Genomic DNA, 8,363 nt, shown 5'->3' with positions numbered 1-8,363 from the left:
CAGACTGTCTATCATTCAGAGCCAGCTTACATACCCTTGATGTTTTATGTAGTGCCTCCAGAGCTGCTGGGATCTGTAGCAGGATTCGTGGTTACTGGCATATGTACTAATCTGGACTTTCACTGCTTCCTCATATCGGATGCTGATGTTAAGGGAATTGTAAGTAGGTTCAGGGAAACTATTTTTCTGAAGGAGTTGTTTATCACCAGCCTCCCATGAGCAGGCAGGATCATTGTGCACTGTTAAAACTTCATCCACTGCATCTTAACCCCCCAGGCTCAAGTGAAAACATGGAATTACTTAATCTTGCCTTTGGACAAATGATATACCAGTCTTTTGCTGTAAAAATAATTTTCTCTCAGCTCCACAGAGCTGTAGAGCAGTGCTATAGATGTACTGCTGTACTTCTTGTCCATCTGGACTCACACACATAGCACCAAATCTTTTTGGAGTCTACTTTCAGGGAAGATGAAAGGTGCTGTACTTTTTCTAAAACCACGTGTGAAGCGTTAATTCTGCTTGGATTGAAAAGATGAGGTTCAGCGGTGGTGGTTATTGCAGCATAAGGACAGGCACTGGCCAGTCCTCTGTGATAAGGGGTCACACCAACTGGCTGAACAGAGGTTACCCAAGACATCACTCCTATGTAGTTCTTGAAGTCTAAAATAAAACCTTGTGTCACTGAGAGGCATTGAGTCCAGCACTGCAGGCTAAAAAGCAGTCACTAAAAGAAAGCTCAGTGAACTCAGTCTCCTGTTCTTCAAAGTAGCAATGGTAAAAGTTACTGTGCTTCACTGAAACAGAGGGAGAGTGAGCAAAGGATGCCTCTCTCTCTTTGTCAGCAGTCTACTCTATGTCAAGGACATTTCCTAAGGATTTACCAACATGGCTAACCTTATCCCAGTGCTAGACCTAAGGGGAGCCCTGTGAAAACTTTTATCTACTGCTGTTGCTTTATGGAACCCTGATAAGAATAAACACACCTGAATCAGTCATTTAAAGTTAGCGACCAGAGGCTGATCTGGAGGAGCCATTCTGTAGGAAGCCTTCTTCTGTGCCAGTCTGCAGGTCAGCTAAGGGACCATTCTGCAATCCGTAGCTCCTGAGAGCAGCCATCCTCCAATGGCTGCTGTCCCTGCCACAGGCTCAATTCCCAGCACCCCTTCTTTGATGGAGTTTGCAAGAAACAGAATGTAACAGTGGCTCTGAGGCACTGTGCTGCTTCTACTGCCTCTTACAGCACATGTGTGTGCTCAGGAGAATTGGTAGGGAGGAAAAATGTCTTTCCTAGCTCTTTGCCCTTTCTTTTGAAGGGAGCTATTTCTTCAGTCACCACCTTTACAACTCCCCCATTCTCCTGTGCCACGAGCTGTTTCTTTGAAGCCAAAAGGAAACTGAATCATAGAATCATAGAATGGTTTGGGTTGGAAAAGACCTTAAGATGATGTAGTTCCCTATCTAATTCTCATGGGCAAAGATGCCTCACACTAGATCATGTCACCCAAGTATCAGAGTGGAAGTTTCTGTGGGAAGCCAATGTAATGACAGGAAAACTTTGATGGTCCTGGAAGGGAGGAAGGAGAGAAGATGGTGTCATCTTGATGTCTCAAAACCCTATTGATTTCAGGGAATAAAGATTACTCTTACCCCTTCCACATCCACCATCATGTCTCACCTTCCCAGACCCATCTCCCACAAGGGAGATGCCGTGGGAAGGAGAACCCCACATTCTTCATAGTCTTTGCATAAAGATGTGATGTGCACAAAGGCAGGCCTGTGTTTATACTGGCAGCTAGAGAAGCTCATAAACAATACCTTTCATAACAGCCCAAATTCATACAAAATCCTGGTCTTCAGGGAGCTGGAGGATAAACGTGAATGTGTGCAGTTCTTTGCAAATGCTGAAGGGCAGAGCTTTATATAGAAAGTTCTACAGCAAATGATGGCTTTGTCTCTTTAAATGCCTGTCCCACAATTCTAGGAGATAAACTTTGAGTCTTTATTATAGGTTACTAGAAGCACAAGAAACACTTTGCTACAGCTAAGAAAAGCCTTCAAATCATTATGAGTTTAAAGCTTCATGTTGCTCACGCTGCTGGGTTAGCAGACTCCTGACTGTGCTGTAATTTCTGTAGCTGCAGAAAATGGCACGTTACAATTCAGAACTGTTTGGGAGAAAATATCTATTGCATACAGATGGAGGGGTTAGGAATTTTACCCCCAGGAGGGCTCTGTGAAATGGAATATATCAAAAGCAACCCATAAACTTTTCATATTCTCATAAAGATGCTTGTATGTATGCACACATGCACTTTTTGGCACACCGCTTTGCTCCGACTTATGCCTAGTGACAGCACTTCATCTTGGGGGCCAAGTTTGCCTTAGCCATTTCTTTTCCAGACAGAGCTGGCCTAACATCTTCACCTTTCTTGTATTCAGCTAGCCTGTGGAGAGGTCAAAGTTAGAAGTATAGTTTGCAGAGACTCTCTGTATAATCAGTGCCAAAGTACAGTCACCTTCAGTAAAATTTTCCAGGTCATCTTGCACCGAGGAAATTTGGAAAAGGCAAAAAATAAATACTAAACCCCATCCTTTCCAGAAGGTTCAAAAGCCTTTGGATTGCTTGTCACAAGGCGTGTGGGAAAACACTATTCTAATGCTCTGCTTGAGCTTCTTTTTGTTGGTGGTCAGCTGGTGCTGCTGACCTGGAGCACTCCTCAGACAACACAAAGGGTTACCTGTCAAATGTTTGTACAGGGCTTTGGAAACATGAAATGGAGATTTCATACAGTCCTGCTGAAGGCTGCAGGTTTGTCTGGGAGAAACTGAAGGCAAGATCTGCCCTTGTTACACTGCATGTTTTTCCTCTCATCAAACAATGTCGCTGAAGTGCAGAATGTTTCACTGCAAATCCCTTTCCTCAAAGGAAGAAAGCAAAGCTAATGAACCTGGGAAAGGAAAAGTCAGTTTTACTGATACAGGCTCTCTCCTATGCACGAGAAACAGTCAGTTTCAGCCTGCCAGATGGAACAGTCATTATCAATCTCATTTCACAGCACTGATTACATTAACATTATTCTTTTGTATTGTACAATACTATATAATGCGGAAACCTCGAGGAGACAGAAGCTGAAGAGTGAGGCTAACAAGAAGAATCCATTACTTCACAAGCCAAAAAAGTCTGACCTGTGGCTGCTGCAACTTGAGCAGGAAAGATCCACCTCCTAATAAACTATTCAGAGACAGGGAGAAAGAGAGGCAGAACAGGCTGAACCTTTTACAAGATGCGAAGAGCAAGCTTTTTCTTGGCTAGCCTTTTTTGAGTCATGACAGCTCTCAGTCAATTCCAGATGAAAGCAGCTGCTTCCCTAGAATGGGCTGCAGCTTTCCTGAATTCTCCCTCTTGCCATCATGTCTGTCAGAATTTGCTATACAAACTCTCACTGAAAAGCATATGTAAGCCAGTTTTTTTTCTTTTTGGCTATGAAAATATGCTTGCAATAATCTTTAAAGCTACCACATGTTCCATTGCCTCAGAAATGTGTTCTCTATAATACCTTTATTCAGTATTCTCTTTGTAGCTACTCAGTGTGTGGCTTTTTAACTAATTTTGATTGTATAAGCAAATTTCATGATATGTTGCTATTCTTTGCCATTAGATGGATGTTATTTGGTTTTAGAATTCAATTAACATAAAGTAAATGGAAATACTGGGGCACATTTAGACTTTTGGCAATTTTGCTTATTTTCACAAATCCTATACACTGTTCTCATTGCAGAACCCATTTATGAAACAAGTATCATATCAGGGCCCAATTCTATCAAGTTCTGAGTACTTCTAGCAAAGTGCTCAAGGCCCTCCACAAAGTCACCTAGGTAGCAAGGTTGGCTTTGGTATTAGATTCTCCTTCAAAGAAGTGTCTGTGTTCCCACTTACTTATGTTTAGAAAAGTCAATCTCCCTGCAGCAAAACCTCCTCTGCAGGATTTCCTATTGACAGCACTGAGCTCCTGCAGCATGCTGACTCTTGCTACCTCACCCTGACTTGCTGAACTCTCCCCTCTCACTTTGTAAGGAACTTCACCACTGTACTCAGGGGAGTTAATTTTGCTTCAAGAGCTGCTTGTCTGTGTCTAAATCCCTTTGCCCTGTGTAAACTGCAAGGCAGAAGCATTTCCCCAGCACCCAGGTCTGGGTGTGTGTCTGAGTTACCTGACTATGCTGCAGTGAGAGCTGCCACTTTATTTCAGGTGCTTAAGAACCGAGAAGTCTAAAAGCAAAGGCAACCTTTGAATATGCTGTACTTTAAAAGCAGCGAGTCTGTTTGCATTTTGCTTTCTGCCTCCTACTGCTTCACCATCCGTATGTTGGATCTGTACCAGCAGTCAGAACCACATGACTTGCACTACGGGATGAAATGACTTTAAATGGCAACGTGGCACTAGTACCGCATTAACATCTCAGCAGCAGACAGTGTGAGATTAATGTCACAATTAGCAAGTGGATGTTTGATATCTCAACCTCAGGGATTCATTGGACTTGTAAATCTGCAGGAGCTCAGTTGGGTGCTTGGTTGTTACAGATAAAGATAATGTAAACAAGCATTTACTGGGGCCTGGTAGAAGCAGAAGGTTTCTGCTTGCATGAACAGTCTTTTTAAGAGGTAGAAACCTTGTTATAATATAAACATTGAGGTATATGTATATAAACATCGGTTTATGGAAGAAAATTTAATAAACAGGAGTTCAAATTTAGTAAACAGAAGTTAAAAGCAACTCTGTATAAAATACTGAAAGGGGAAAGCAGCAGCCCTTTCATACTCACGAGCTGAGAGATAATAAGTCTAAGCTAATATTGTGAGCAGAATTCCTCACTGTTCCTGTCAACCTAAAAAATATATAGAGAAGAACAGCAAAATACTACTCACTATCACCTGTGCAGACCCTCACCGTAGGCCCCATCGCACACACAAACTAAACAAAAGCCACAAAGCAACTCAGGGTCTAGCCCTTCATGATGGGGGGACTACTGCTCTCTGCTGGTGCAAAGTCAGACGTTGCTGCAAGCACATCAACTATGGGAAAATGAATATTGCTGCCTGGAGCTATGCAGAGAATGGGCATTCCCCATCAGGGAAGAATCTGAGATTTTCAACATTTGTCTGTCTTTTTGTTTTTAACAAATACTGGTCATTCTTCACACATGAAGAGAGAAATAGTTGGGACCTATCAGGATATTTTATTTCAAAAATCTCTTTAGCCTCAGCCTTGAAGCTTTTCAGTTATAACATGCAAAATTAAAAAAAAAAACTAATAAAAAAAGGTTTTGAAAAGGCGAAAATGGGTATTATTTAGTCTGAAAATGTTTCTGTCCTTCATTTAATTCACTTTCCTTTGAGCCTGGACACCTTCACCTTGTTTCTCTAGCTCCTGTTCTCTGAAATTCTAAAACTGTTAAACAAGTGTTTTCTGTGCCACATCTGGCTTTTCAGAGAGAAACTTATTTAGAATTTAAGATTAATTCTAATATGAAAAACACTGGCTGTAAATGAGCTTTAAAGTAAATGATTGTTTATTCCAAAGAAGAGGTGCAATGTAGTTTATTAAGATCTACTTGTCATTTTACTTTCATGTGAGATCTACTTATGGTCTTTAACTAACGTCCTTTTTTTTTTTTAATGGAAGAAACCCTGTTTCTTTTTCTAACTGTTCTTTATTCTAGGCACTGAATTAAAGCACCTTAAACTAAACAACAAGACGTTATCCAAAAGGGTCATTATTGATCCCATGTAAAATAAAAACAAGAAAAGAGAGAAGAAAATAATGTGACACACACAAATGCATAAAAATTTAGTGGAAATTCTCACAAACCTAACCTAAAAACTAATTGCTAATTGCTGTTCTATTACCAAAAGAAAATAAAGTGAACATCAATTTTAAGCAGAACTCCTAAACAAGGTTTGTATTGGCTTTTTGGTAATAGCACAATAAGGGAGAAAAAAGTTGTCAGATCAAAGTAAACACAAAATATGTGTTGTTTAAAAAATAAACACGGGACAAAATATCTCCTATAGTACACCATGTTATTGATGTTAAGCAGAACAATCCACTAACTTTTACTTCATGGTGAGCTCTGATCAAAACTCAGTGGCATGACGAGATGCACCTGTAAGTACAGAGGGTATAGCTCACAAACTACCTAACAACCTATTTCACAGGGGAAAAAATGCACTTAAGAGAGACATTAAGGTTTCCTTTCTACAAATCTCTATTTGTAATACAAATGAACATCATGTCCCTTTAAGCTGCAGCTCTTTAGCACAGCTTCAATCAATGCACAGAACTTGTAAAAGTATCCTTAGTTCTACTATGTTCTTTCCCTCATAATTCGAACAGAGTTATCAGTCCATCTCATTCCTCTCTGTGACAGCCTGCTATCACAAAACCAGCCACTGAACAGTGCTGCTAGGTAGCAAATTGTAGTTCTGTATCTTTTGAGTAAGATCCCATGGGAATGCATCTCCTGGATATATAATTTCATTTTACAGCTGCTTGCTCTTACATGGACAGGATTTACACCCATGGGTAAACTTAGCGGATTTGGTCAATGCATGTTCAGCACATAAATGCCCTTGAATCTTAGGTCTCAGGGGATCCTCCTATGTGCTTCTTTGGAATTTATGTTTTGTTTTTAATGGACTGTACCAAAGATAAAAGGCTTTCACAATGCTCATCATGCTGTGATTTATATGTCATCCTATGCTTTTAAAATGTTACAGAAAGCGGCTGTATTTATGGCAGGTTTTCTACAATGTTATAGAAAGTGGGTTGAGGACATGCAATGTATCTTACAGGTAGATATCATAAGCAGGGTATATTACCTTTTCTGAGTGTCTCGTGACCTTCATTGATACTAATAAGATTTACATGTCCCAGTGGGCGAAATAATGGACTGCAGAGTCTTTAATTTAATTTATTAGAATGAGTGGCTGACTCAGAGTTGAGAAGGAGCATGACCTTTCCACATCAGTCGTTTGCTCCGAGCACCAATGTAGAAAAACTCCTTGTACTCACCAGGGAGAAAAATATTCCTTGGGTGTTTCTCGAGTGGCCTTTCTGGCCATTTTGACCACAGTGCAGAGGCTGTACAGTACAGTTTAAGCAGTTTCACTTGCTTAAATGGTTCTTTTCAAGGCATGATGTTTTTGCTAAATCAGGGCCTTGGGAAATGTTTCATCTTCAAAGATAAAGCAGTGCAAAAGTAAGTACATTGCAGGATAACTTGTTTCCTTCCCTAAGACTTTGTTTTTCGTCAGTTCTTGAGGGGAGAGTTAAGATATTTTTTTCCTCTCTTATGATAAAAGGAATCAAATGCTGAAGCAGGTTGCCCAGAGAAGTTGTGGATACCCCAACTCTGAGGCCAGGGTTCAAGGGCAGGTTGGACGGAGCTCTGAACAATCTGGTCAAGCGGAAGGTGTACCTGCCCATGGCAGGGAGGGTTGAATTAACTGATCTTTAAAGGTCCCTTCCAACCCAAACCATTCTATGACTCTATGATCCTTAATGTCTCTGAAAGCTTTCTGGGATTAGATGGAGGAAAACATGTATAGGGATCCATTAAAAGGAAACATTTAGTGAAAAGATAAGAGGAAGAAGACTGAAAGAAACCTAGAAAAGGTAAATCTAGAGTGCTTATAGAGATATCTATATGCTGAAGTGTTCCATCCCGTATAAGATCTCATGGATCCTTCACTTGTAACTTTTGAATTTCAGGAAAGGTGAAAATAATCAAGGTCTACCCCATTTCTTGAAATTGTAGGTATCATAATATTAGTAATCAATCAGACATAAAAAAATTTAAACCTTAGTGTCCTTGCCTATATAGAAGCCCTCTTAGCAGTTTTTCAGGTTGATACACAGTGCTTTATGCCCTTTATCTAACAGAGGGACACACCATCACTGCAAGCTCAACGCACGAACAGAATATTTTCACACAGCCCATTGGACTGGATTTGCAGTGCTATAGGAAGTAAAGCCACTTTGCAAGGTTTTGGATGCCAGTTTCAAATTAAAGATGGGTCTTTCAAACATTCATGAACTATCAAAACCACATGTACAATGTTGTAACGATGATGCAAACTAAAACCAACTTAATGGCAGTTGCAGCTGCCAGCTTTTGAGCATTCCTTCCTGTTGAAGAGTTTGCAAAGTAAGCAAAAGCAATAGTGGTCTTTATGATAAATCTATTCCTTTGTCTTGTGCTTCCTGGAAGAATCCATACCCACAATAAATGCCAGAAAAAACTTATGAAATGCAATTTCCAGAATTGGAACTGTAATTCTTGAAATGAGAAGCTCAGAGAGA

The sequence above is a fragment of the Psittacula echo genome (genome assembly GCF_963264785.1).
Source record: "Psittacula echo genome assembly, chromosome: 1".
NCBI classification, from domain to species: Eukaryota; Metazoa; Chordata; class Aves; order Psittaciformes; family Psittacidae; genus Psittacula; species Psittacula echo.
The sequence above is the reverse complement of the archived record's forward strand: the minus strand, read 5'-3'. Positions refer to the sequence as shown.